The 13429-nt window shown below is 35.0% G+C and overlaps 1 protein-coding gene and 1 pseudogene across 2 annotated transcripts in view; one reads left to right on the forward strand and one right to left on the reverse strand.

Moving 5' to 3' along the window:
• The window catches only part of LOC124985227 (BEN domain-containing protein 5), a 1510890-nt gene that overhangs the window by 129905 nt on the left and 1367556 nt on the right, over positions 1–13429 (forward strand). The window lies entirely within an intron of this gene.
• LOC124990689 (abl interactor 1-like) lies at positions 11662–13159 on the reverse strand (annotated as a pseudogene).

Below are 13429 nucleotides of genomic sequence, written 5' to 3' on the forward strand. Positions count from 1 at the left end.
AGTTGAGTTATAGGTATCTTAATGATAATAACAACAATAATAACCTACTACTTGTTGAGTAAATTTTGTTATTGATTATTTACGTGTATTTTCTTTAACCCTAAGAAAACCAAGTTGAATTAATAGGATCAGAGAGGGTAAATTAACTAACCAAGTTCACATTATAATAGATTTTTAGTTAAAGGAATTCAATATCAAATTTATGTGACTGTGAAATCTAAATTTTTACTACTAATTCATGCTTCTTTAGCTAAATTTGGGTTATTTAAAAATAAGAGTAAAGAGTTTACTTCTAAAAATCTGGGCGAAACAGCTAAGTGGTTGAACATAATGCAAAGGAGTCATGAGATTAAAGTCACTATTCCACAGCAATGATGACTTTCTCAACTTGAATTATTTTGTACTAATGTAAATGCTAGTATTTTTAGTAATTTTATATGCATGTTGAATGTAACTGAGATATGATTTCTCTGAGAATAATAATTTTGCATTTCTTGCCTTTAAAGATCAACCATATATTAACATTGCAGGCTATAGTTTTTTCCTTCTTCTTTCTGTCTTTGTGTCAATATAGGCATGTTTTGTGATGTCTTGCTTTCTTTGAATATTTGATCTTCTTATAACTATTTATGATACTTAACTGTGAATGTAAAATGCTACTTGTTCTTTTGATGAATTTATACAACGTATGTCCCCTATGCCCTCAACAGCAAAAAGAAAAAAAGAAAAAAAAAGTCAATATACAAATCAGATTTAGCTCCTAAAAGTTCTTTTTATTTTAGGGATGAAGGGAAGTTTGTCTTGACAAACTCATACATGCATGAAAATTGATTTCAGTTCACGATCCTCTTCTTTTCCCTTCTGTTCTTCCTGCCTTCTCCATGTTTGAAAAAATCTTGTACTGTATACATTTTAACTCGTATCCCTCCTTATCTGAAAAGTGTAATGGAAATTCCTAAAGAACTTTATTATTCTAATAGCTTAATTTGACCTACCAATCCCAGGGCAGTATTTAGTTACAGAAAGGAATTTTTTTTTTTTTGTCTCTTGAGTGTTAATAATAAAGAACGTAGATTTTTGAGAAATACAATCAGTTCCCAAGGAAGTTGTCTCTATTTTCACAATTTAAAATCCAGAAAAGTGCATCAAACTGTAATTTAGCAATGACGAAAATATTTCAACCCTCAAAGATGCAGCATAGTTCATTATTCTCTAAAGATTCAAATGTCAAAACACTGGGAGAGATATGGCTGAGATTTTTCTTCTCTGGCAGAAAAAAAGGAACAGTAGAGAGTAGCCTTGGTGAGATCAATGCAATATTTTCTTTCCTTTTCATTTTTTTTTTAACACAAATGGAGTACAACTTTTCATTTCTCTGGTTGTACATGATGTAGAGTCACACCATTTGTGCAATCATACTTGTATATAGGGTAATGTATGTCTTATTCCACCATCTTTCCCACCCCCTACCACCTCCCCTCCCCTCATTTCCCTCTGTACAAACCAAAGTTACTTCATCCTTCCCTTATCCCACACTCTGTTTAGCATCCACTTATCAGAGAAAACATTTGGCCTCTGGTGTTTTGGGATTGGCTTATATCACTTAGCATGATATACTCCAACTCCATCCATTTACCTGCAAATGCCATAATTTCATTCTTCTTTAAGGCTTAAATATTCCATTGTGTGTGGAATATATATATATATATATATATATATATATATCACAGTATATATCAAGATATATATATCATATATATATATATCTCACAGTTTCTTTATCCATTCATCTATTGAAGGGCATCTAGGTTGGTTCCACAATCTAGTTATTGTGAACTGAGCTGCTATAAACATTGATGTGGCTGCATTACTGTGGTATGCTAATTTTAATTTCTTTGGATATAAACTGAGGAGTGGGAAAGCTGGGTCAAAAGGTGGGACCATTCTAAGTTTGCTTTTTCTTTTTTAATGTTTAATTTTATCCTTTTTTTTATTCTTTCATTTTTCTTTTCTCCTGCTATTTTATATTTCTCCCATTTTCTTTCTTTTATTTTCATTTTTAATTTTCTTTTGTCTAATTTTTCTTTTTGATATGATGCATTTTTCTTTTCTAGATTTTTAATTTTTAAAATTAACTTTTTATTATTTTTAAATTTTAGTATATTTTGTTAATTTTTTCCCCTTCTGTGTTGTTATTGGTGGTGTGGTGGTGGTTGTTTTTATTTTATCTTTTTACTTTATTTCATTATTTTTTTTAAAGTTATTGTTCTTTGTTTTCTTTCTCTTATAGAGTGCTGGGGATCAAATCTGGCACTTCAAGCATATTGAGTGGGTGCTCTACCACTGAGCTATACTCCCAGCCCAGATCAGAGATATTGCATCTTATTCCAGATATTACCTAGCTCCAAGAGAACCTTGGGAGATACTTTAGCTTAAAGAATGTGGGAGAGAACATCCCCCAGACATCAACTGAGCCCCATAGTAGGCATGGCTAAGGTGGGCCTGAAATTCTGTTCCTGGACATTAACTTCCATAGCAATAACAGAGAGAAATAACCCAGTGTTTGTGGACACTGCATTTATAACAAAAGTCAAATACCTTATCAGACCATACATTGCTGATACAACTGTAGAAGTAGCTATAAAGTGTTTACCTTATATAGTCTGCTTTCTACTTCACACCTGCCTGAAACACCAGAGGGACTCCATTCCTGAGAGACTTGTAGAGAAAGCATATCCCTCAGGATCCAGTAGAGTATGAATTATGTCAAAACTCTCTAATTATAGTCAAAGATGCCACATGAAAAATATACGATAAAGACCAGTTGGAATTAAACTCAATACTACATTCTTATCCTGTATCCTTGTGCATATCATCAAGTAAGGCTGCTTACAGAGAAAGCCTTCACATAAAAATGGCAGAGATATCCATCCTAATAGGTACACAAATCTCAACATAGAAATACAAGGAATATGATAAATTAAGGCAACATAACACCTCCTAAAGTCATAACTTTGTAGTAACTAATTCCAAAGGTATTAAACCAGACCAATGCTAGACAAAGAATTCAAAAGAATGACTTTTAGTAAAACTCAGTGATTGCCTAGAGGATACACAAAAATAGATGAATGAATTCAGGAAGACAATGAAGGATGCAAATGAGCAATTAAATAGATTTTGTAAAAGAATCTAAGAAAAATTTTAGAAATAAAAAGCTTAATAAGTCAGATTAAAAACTCAGTTGAAAACCTTACCAAAAGACTAGATGAAGCAGAAGAAAGATCTAGGACTTGAAGACCCCTCATATTCAGATAGTAATTAAAAAAAGAAAAGAGAAGAGAAGAAAGAATGAACAGAACCTAGAAGATCTCTGGGACACCATTAAAATACCAAAAAGTATACATAAAGAGAATAGATAGGACAAAAGAATCACAGGTTAAAGACATAGAAAATGTAGTCAGTAAAATAAAAATGCTCTGAACTTGAGAAAGACTTGGATATTCAGGTATAGGAGGCATTTAGAACCCCGAGTAGACATGACCAGAAAAGACTCCCTCCCTAACACATTAAAAACTGCCAAAAATACAAAAATAAAATATGTTAAAAGTTGTAGGAGAGAAGCAACAAGTCACATTTGAGGTTAAGTTCATTAGAATTATAGCAGGTTTCTTAGGAGACTCTCTAAAGGTCAGGAGAGCATGGAAGGATGTGTTTTTAAGTTTTTGAAGAAATTAACCACCATCTAGTGTACTGTATTCAGGTATTCAGGAAAGTTATCTTCCAGAATGTAAGGCGAAATAAAGACTTCCCATGATAAACATGAAATTGAGAGAGCTCTTCACCACTAAACCAGCATTACAGAAGGTACTTAAGGGAATGCTACACCTAGTAGAATAAAAAAATAAGCACAATCATGAGAGCATAGTAAAGAATCAGTCTCACTATATGAGTAGAGGAGTGAATGATTACTGGGAAAGAATCCAATATTATTAATATAGAAAACCATTAAAACTCTATGATGAATAGAGAGGAAGATATGAACATAGGCTACTCAGAACAACAACAACAACAACAACAACAAAAGCAAAATGAAAGGAACAAATATTTACCATTAAATAAAATGCTAAATGTAAAATATTTTTTCTCCAATTAAAAGATACCAGCTAGTTGGATTAAAAAATAAGACCATACACATACTGATAATGAAAGGATTGAAAATTATATTCGAAGCAAATGGAATCTTAAAGCAGTCAGAAGTAGCTATACTCATATCTGACAAAACAGACTTCAAGCCCAAATCAGAAGACAAAGAAGATTAGTACATATCATAAAAGGGAACAATTCATATATATATGTGTATATATATGTTATTCATATATATCATCAAAGGACCCAATTTTAGAAAACAAACACTACTTGGCATAAAGGAAAAGATAGAACCCAACATAATAATGGGTAACTTCATTACCTGACTTTCACAGATAGATTGTCTAGAAAAAAATTAACAAAGAAACAGTACAGAGTAAATAGCCCTAACACAAAAGTACAGACTTTTCCATTCAACAGTTGCAAAATACACATTCTTTTCATCAACACATGAAATTTTCTACAAAATAGATCACATTTTAGGCATTAAAATGAGTCTTACCAAATACCAAAAAATTAAACTAATTTCTTGTATCTTGTCAGACCCTGTTGGGAGGAAACTTGAAAGCAACAGTGAGAGAAACTTCAGAATTTAAAGAAACACATTGAGAGTGAACAATACACTTTTGAAAAAACAATGGGGAGAGTGATGGGATTTAAAAGTTCCCAGTGGCATGTGAAAATGGAAACATAACTTACCAGACAGAACCTGTGGAGACACTGATAGCTATACATGCCTACATTAGAGATCACAAATCACAAATATATAACTTGATGCATCTTAAGGTGTTTGAAAAAGAAGAAGAACAAATGATACCCCAATTCAGTGGAAGGAAAGAAATAACAAAGTTCAGTGTTAAAATTAATGAAATAGAGACAAAAACAAAACAACAAAAAACAAAATATCAATGAAAGAAAGAGTTGGTTGTTTGAAAACAGAAACAAAATTTATAAACTCTTAGCTAAACTAACTAGAACAGAGAGAAGACTGAAATAGATAAAATTACAGATGAAAAGAGGACACCACAACAAACACTGCTGAAATTCATAGGCCCATTAGGAAATTATGGCAAAGCTATTTGCCACTAAACTGGAAAATCTGGAAGAAAATGGACAAATTTCTGGAAACATTACCTTCCAAACCCTACCAGGAGAATATAATAAACCTAAATAGATCTATAACAAAGATATTGAAGCAGTAATATAAAGTCTCCCAACAAAGAAAGTTCCAGGACCATATGGATTCATCACTGATTTTTATTAGACTTTTACAGAAGAAATAATACCAGTTCTCCACTAATTATTACATAAAACAGAAAGGTAAGGACCAACCACTTCTATACTCTTTCTACCCAGTCAGTATACCTTGCTACCAAAACCTGATAAGAACACAAAAAGAAAATGTCTGATATCCTTGATGAACATAGGTGCAAAATTCCTCAATAAAATATTTGTGAACTGAACTCAGCAGCATATTAAAAAGATCATGTACCATATTAAGTTGGCTTAATTCCAGGGACACAAGAATGACAGGAGGATTGTGAGTTCAAAGCCAACATCAGCAAAAATGAGGTGCTAAGCAACTCAGTGAGACCCCGTCTCTAAATAACATACAAAATAGGACTGGGGATGTGACTCAGTGGTTGAGTGCCCCTGAGTTCAATCCCCCGTGTTCCCCCTGCATAAAAAATCCATTTGCAGGTGACATGATTCTATACTTGGCAAACTCAAAGGAGTCCACCAAAACACTACTTGAACTAATAAATTCAGTAAAGTAGCAGGATACAAAATCAACATAAAAGTTAATAGTTTTTCTATACAATAATAATGGAAAAAAAAAAAAAAGAGAGAGAGAGCAGTCCCATCCATTACACCCTCAAAAAACAAAAAGCAAAACCCAACAATACCAATAAAAAAAAATCTGTCATCCTCTAGAAAATTCTTAAGAATAAAGTTTATCTATGGAGTGAATGACTTTTACAATGAAAATTGCAAAATACTGAAGAAATGAATTGGAGAATATGCTGGAAAATGAAAAGATTTCCCATGTTCATAGATTGGGAAAATTAACATTGTTAAAATGGTCATAGTACCAAAATCAAGCTACAGATTGAATGCAATCCTCATCAAAATATTAATGACTTCTTTCTACAGAACTAGACAAAAAAAAAAAAATCCTAAAATCCATATGGAAGCACAAAAGACCCCAAATAGCCAAAGCAATCCTCAGCACAAAAGGCCATATTGAAGGCATCAGAATACCTGATTTCAAAACGAGCTACAGAGCCATAGTAACAAAAACTATTGGCATAAAATAGTGTGGTATTGGCATAAAAACAGACTGTAGATCACTGGAATAGAATGGAGGTACCATAAATAAACACATGCAAGGAGACTGAACTGAGTCTCCACAGAGGTGCTGAAAACATACATTGGGGAAAAGATGGGCTCTTCAATGAAGCTGATAGGAAAATTGGATATCCACATATAGAATATTTAAACTAGGCCCTTGTCTCACCCTATATATAAAAAAGCTAAAAATGAATCAAAGATCCCAATGTAAGAACTTAAGTGTTTTAATTATTAGGAAAGTGTCGCCGCCCATGGCAATTTGCCACCGCTTGCAGCAACACTTTGCGCGGGTATAGAGGATAGAGGAACTGAGGTTTGCTTGCCTTAAGAGAAGAGAGGCTTTGCATAAGAGAGAAAGACTTTGCTTAAGAGAGAGACTACACTTTCAGAAATCCATGTCTTCTCAGTTTTGCTGCTGCTTCTTAAAGGTGCATCCTGCATCCTGTGAACTAAGGGTCCGTTTACCTAAGGTGCTTTAGGGATGTGTCCCGTGTACTGCAATCTGTGATCTGCAACCTAAAGATGTGTTCTCAGTTCTCCGTTCTGCGATCTATCTTCCACTGCTGCCCCTACTAGTTGTTTCTATCTGCTTGCCGCTTCTTCTTCTTCCTTTCTGCTAATGGCTTCTCTGTTTCTTTCTGCTAGCTGCTCCTCTTACTGTCACTCCTTACTTCTTGTCACTTTTCTCTACATGCTGCTGCTCCTTATCACTTTTCTCTGCCTGCTGCTGCTCTCTTTCTATTACCTACTGTCTGCTTATATTCCCTCCAAGAGGCGGAGGGCGGAGCCACGCCAGTTGAGATCAGGTGAGGAGCCAGCAGCTCAATCATGAGCAGGCGCAAGCAGGAGCACTTGAGAACACCTGTGCACACGTACCTTCAATGTGATCAAAACAGCTTCTGGCTAACTGCCAGGTGCCATCTTCGGCGAGTTCGCATGGCATAGCCCCCAACAGGAAAGAACATATGGAAAACTTCAAAGTATTGTCCCAACCAATGATTTCCTGAATAGGACTCCAGTAGTTCAGGAACAAAAGAAAGAATTGACAAAATGAAATTACATCAAATTAAAAAGCTTCTACATAGCAAAGGGAGCAATCAACTGAGTGAATAGACAGCTGGGAGAAAATACCTTGCCAGCTGCTTGTCTGACAATGCATTAATATCCAGAACATATAAATAAAGACCCTTAACAATAAAAGAACAGATAATACGATAAAAGATGATCTGAGTCAACACTTTTCAAAAGAAGTACAAATGGCCAATAAAGAAGTGAAAAAATACTCAACATTTTTTCTATCGGAAAATGCAAATCAAAGCCACATTAAAATTCTACCTCAGTCAGTATGGCTAATATCAAATAAAGCAAAATACAACACACCAACCTTTTTCAACAAACAACACAAACAAAAAGCCCAAAAAAACAAATACTAGAGAGCATTTGGGAAAAGGGGAACCCTTATACACTTTTGGTGGTAATGTAAGTTAGTAAACTCACTGTGAAAACCCATGTGGCAGTTCCTTAGAAAACTAAAAATAGAAGTAACATATAATCCTCTCCTGAGTATCTGAAGGAAATGATGTTACAAAAGATATACTTGTTGGACTGGGGTTGTGGCTTAGTGGAATAGTGCTTGCCTACTATGCGTGAGGCACTGGATTTGATCCTCAGCACCATATATAAATAAACAAAATGAAGGTCCATTGACAACTAAAAAAAAAATTAAAAAAAAGATATACCTGCATGCCTATGTTTATTACAACAGTATTTGCAGTAGTCTAACCCTATATGTCCATCAGTAGATGAATGGGTAAAGAAAAAATGGTATATACACAAGGGAGTATTAGTCTTCACCTAACACTTTTGTTTTACAAAGATGACTTCTTTTATTAAAATTCATGAACCAACCTCTTATAACTTCAGACTTTCCTTTAACCTTCATAGTGTTCAGGAGAGTTAGGGCCTTGCTCTGTAGTAGACTTTAGGGGAATTTTGTTGGTTGGCTTGATCTTTTATCCAGATCACTAAAAGTTTCTCCATTATCAGCAATAAATCTGTTTTGCTTTCTTATTATTTGTGTGTTCACTTGAGTAGCATTTTTAATATCCTTCAAAAACTCTCTTTTGCATTCAAAACTTGGCTGTTTTACATATGAATCTTAGCTTTCAGCCCTTCTCTGCTTTTGACATTACTTCTACTAAGATTAAGTTTTCTATTTAAGATGTGAATCATGCTACTCTTCTTTTACTTGACCACTTACAGGCCACTGTAAAATATCAACTGGTCCAATTTTAATTTCACTTGAATACTTATAGGCCATTGTAAAATTATTAATTGGTCCAGCTCCAATGTTATTCTGCCTCAGGAAATAGAGATGTCTGAGTAGAGAGAGATGAGGAAATGGAGAGTCAATGGAGAAGTGAGGACACATACAATGTTACTAAATGTGACATAGAGACTTGAAGTGAGCACATGTCATTGGAAAAATAGTATTGATTGACTTGCTCTGTATAGGGTTGCCACAAATCTTCAATTTGTAATAGATGCATTATCTGCAAAATGCAATAAAGTCAAGCACAACACAAAGAGATATGTTTATAATTAAAATAATAATAGATCTAAAAAAGATTCTGTTAGAGAATCAGAATAAAGTACACAAGGCATTCTCTTATATTGAGTGGCAATGTATAACATTAGATGTTAACAGATTATAATATAGATGTGTGAAGTTATCGTGTGCAATAACACAAACCAAAAAGACAAATGCTTAAGAAATTTGCACTTAGGAAATGAGAACAAGCTTTTAAAAAATGAGCCATAGGCAATCTGTGTGTGTGTGTATACCTTTAATTGTACTTTTATATATCATATACATATATATATATATATATATATATATATATGAAGGTAGAATTATTGTGACATTAAATTCTGATCAGTTTCACTTTTAAACATTTAGGTATATTTTACATATAATTGAGGTACAATTTGCATATAATAAAGTGTTTCTTGTTAAGCATGCATTTAATGAGTTTTGGCAAATATATACACCCATGCAACCTCCACCAATATCAAGACATATAACATTTCCATCACCAAGAAAGCTCCTTTGTGCCTGTTCTTAACAGTTTTCCCTTCTTTTATGGTTAACTTTTTTTTGGTGTAGTTTATCTAAGAAATCTTTGGTTATGCCAAGGTCATAAAGATTCTTCTTTGCTTCAAGTTTTATAGTTTTAGCAGTAGACCTATGACCAATTTTAGGGTAATTTTTGTGTAAGGTGTGAAGTACAGGATGATTCATTTTTTTCCCCAAAATGATGTTCAGTTCTTCTGGTACTATTTGTAAAAACCATTCTTTCCAGAAAAAAATATCATTATAGCTTTGTTGGAACTTGACAATATGTATGTGGATATATTTCTGGGTTCCCCATTCTTAACCACTGATTTGTCTATCCTGATTATCTCTACTATACTTGCCTTGATTACTGTAGCTGTAAACTAAGTCTTGATATAATGTAAGTTCTCCAGATTTTTCATTTTTGAAATTGACTATTTTAAATCCTTTGAGTTTGCATATAAATTATAGAATCAACTTTTTGATTATTTCAAAAACCTGTTGAGACTTTGGGTTTGCATGTAATCACAGATTGATTTGGAAAGTTGTTGTCTTAACAGCAATAAATTTTCTAATCTATGAACATGATATATCTTGTTATTTCATTAAGGGCACTTTTTAATAGGAGAATGGTTTATTATAAAAGACTGTATATAAAGTTTAGACAACAGGTTATATACAAATTAAGAGAACATTCCCCTTGAAAAAAGAGAAGTAGAAGCTAGCTAGCTGATTGCTAATGATACTTTGTTTGAAATTAACAATGGCAAAATGTATATGAAACAGTCACAGTTGGTAGTAATAATGGTATTTAATTTTCAGAAATACTTTTTGCACTAGTCTCACCATTAACTATGATGTTAAGTCTGTAATGTCCAGTACATATCTATAATTTGAAATTCAAATTACAGTGTCCTCAAAACACAGAAAACCCACATTGAGTGCTCTACTTTAATATGCTAAGCAACATAGAATTATACATAAGAAAACATTGCTTAATTTAAGGTGTTTCCTTAAATTAAGAGGAGAAACACAAAGTGCATGTGTTGATTTTAATAGAAATCTGTTGTTTAAGTGTATTTCTGTTCACTAGTCAATATATGATCCTTCTTCTTTCCTAATTATTTTATTTTAAAATCTAATGTTCCTAGTGCCAGGTAATAGATTAAGTAGTGCCTATTCACAAATTAATTGCATCCACTTTTACAGTGTGTAAGATACTTATAATTTCCTTTCAATGAACCAGTGTACTAGAACAATCCACTGTAAAACTGAAGGACTATTATGGCAATGCTTAAGACTGTTACCAACAGAAGGATGTACACACTTTTAGCACATTTTCTTAGTTTTATTGATATAGTATCTAGGTTTGTTTGGGACATTTTCTTCCCTTGTTTTCTCATATTGGTCAGATATCAGTGGGTCTCTGAGATATTGCAGATTTCCTCTATTGGCTTATAGTGTCCCTGTAGATTTCCAGTATATCACCTCCCAGCCTTCAGTATCCTGAAGTCTTGGAGGAACTTGATAATGCAGTGCTTCCGAAGAAAGCTGCGTCTAGTACGCTACTGGGTCCCGGGCTGGGAGCTGGTTTTGGGTGGAAATCCTCTCACTGGGCAGGCCTGGTTCAAGAGGCTGGCTGTAGACATGGCTTGCTGCCACTGCTGGAGGGAGCCAGGATGCTCAGGAAAGCTTCTTGCTGTCCTGCCCTGGTCCCAGAATCCGCCTGCGGTCCTGGGCCACCGCTGGGTCTGGGCCTTGGATTTGGCTCTGTGTAGCAAAGCTCTCACTGGGTGTACCTGCTCCTAGAAGCTGGCTGTGGATCGCTCCTGCCACTGGAGGGAGCAGGGCTGCTTGGGGAAGACTCTCACTGTCCTACCCTGCTCCGAGAAGCTGCCTGTGTCCGGGCCTGCCACCCGGACTGATCTTCACCCGGTGGGAGAGACTCACCCCGTGGCTATCTGTTGGTCTGAGTCTCCCAATACCTGCAGTTCTTGAATCCTGAGTTCTGGAGTGACGGGAGATGTAGTCACCCTCTCGTCTGCCATCTAGGTCTCCCCATCATTCTTTATTCCATAAATGATTGCTCTCTCCATCAATGACAGCTCATCATCCTTGTCTTTTGCATAATCATATACTGCAACAACTTTCTCAAGACAAACAGGATCCCTGTCTGCATATGGATCACTATATATATATATATATATACACTTTTTTTAATATATATATTTTATATATATATATATTTTATATATATATAATATATATATATATATATATATATATATATATATATATATATATATATATATTTTTTTTTTTTTTTTTTTTTTGGGTGCTGGGGATCGAACCCAGGGCCTTGTGCTTACAAGGCAAGCACTCTACTGACTAAGCTACCTCCCCAGCCTCCGGATCAGTATAATGAACTACTGCAGCTTCCTCATCTTCATAGTCCATAGGAGGAGGTGAGAGTGCATTACACAGCCATGAAACATGGGAATGTCATCAGGTGGAGGTGGTGATGGTGGAGTTGAACTATCAGCAATTGAATTTTGAGAATAAAGTGGACTTCCATAACATGAGACTGAGCAGAGAAGTGAGCAATAACACAGGGAGTTTGTCTGTATCTACCAGAAGATGTTGAAGAAGGGTAGAATTGTGTCGAGAAATTTACCTGGTTATTGTGCCATACTGGGAACCAGGAGCTGAGCTGGGGGCTGATCTAATAGTTTGTGGTGAAGGTGTAGGCACAGCAATGGAATGCCAATAATACTTGCTTCCACTCTTTTCTTGACTTCCACTTTCTCCACTGTTTCCACTGTGTATTCTTGGTCTCTGATTTAAAAAAGCTGTCCGGCCTGGACTATGCTAACTTCTAAGTCTTGTAGGACTGGTCATTTAGTCATTAGGAACTGTTGGGTTTTATCGGGTTCTAGGGTTTTATGGAGTGTTCCTTCCCAAAATTCCCTGTCCTGACATGGGAGGACTTGGTGGTTTCTAAGTAGGAGGATTTGTTCTTGATAGTGTGCCAGTTCTTGCAGGGTAGTTATTTCCATGCTTGTCACCATGGCCCACATCATCCATGTAGTCCATAGACTTCCAAATATGTCTTATAGGGTACTCCATATTTGCAGTTGCTAGTGTTTTGTGTATTTTTTAAAATAATTTTTATTTATTTTTTTGTTTTGTGTGTTCTTGATGTATTCTTATTTTTAGTCTCCTTGAGCTGCTTTCTCTTTATGAATATCCATAGTCTGTGAGATAGGATTGATGGAAGAGTATATTTTCTGAAGCTGAGAGGCCTGGATGTCCAGCAGTTGGAGGACATTGTTGGTCAATGCATTTATTTGATTCATTTGATAAGCAAGACTGGTTGGAAATTGGATTGCGTATGCTTTAGTTTCTTCTGAAGCTTTTTTCTTGTCTGTAGCCTGTGTGTAGTTGTTTTCACAGTAGTTTACCATTTGGGTCAGGTTCTGGTAACTCTGTCAGTGCCCTCTTGCCAGTTGCAATCTCCTTCACTAGTAACATCTGCAGCTCTGCCATTTAGCAACCCTCTTATCACTTCCCTTCTCATTTGAGAGACAGAGGCAACAAGGTCCCCCAAGGCTCCAAGCACCTCATAGCCCAGATGTAAACCCTATATTAGGTATTCTTTAATGTCTGTCAGCAGTGGCTTTTTTTTCTCTGTATACAGTTTTTACAATACTTGCTAAACTTAAGATTGTGTATTTTAACGTTTTTTGATTCTCCTGGACATGATACTGTATTTCAATTTTCAGTTTCCAAGTGTTCGTGTCTAGTGTCTATCTGCTA

This window comes from Sciurus carolinensis, chromosome 1 (genome assembly GCF_902686445.1).
Source record: "Sciurus carolinensis chromosome 1, mSciCar1.2, whole genome shotgun sequence".
Lineage (NCBI taxonomy): Eukaryota > Metazoa > Chordata > Mammalia > Rodentia > Sciuridae > Sciurus > Sciurus carolinensis.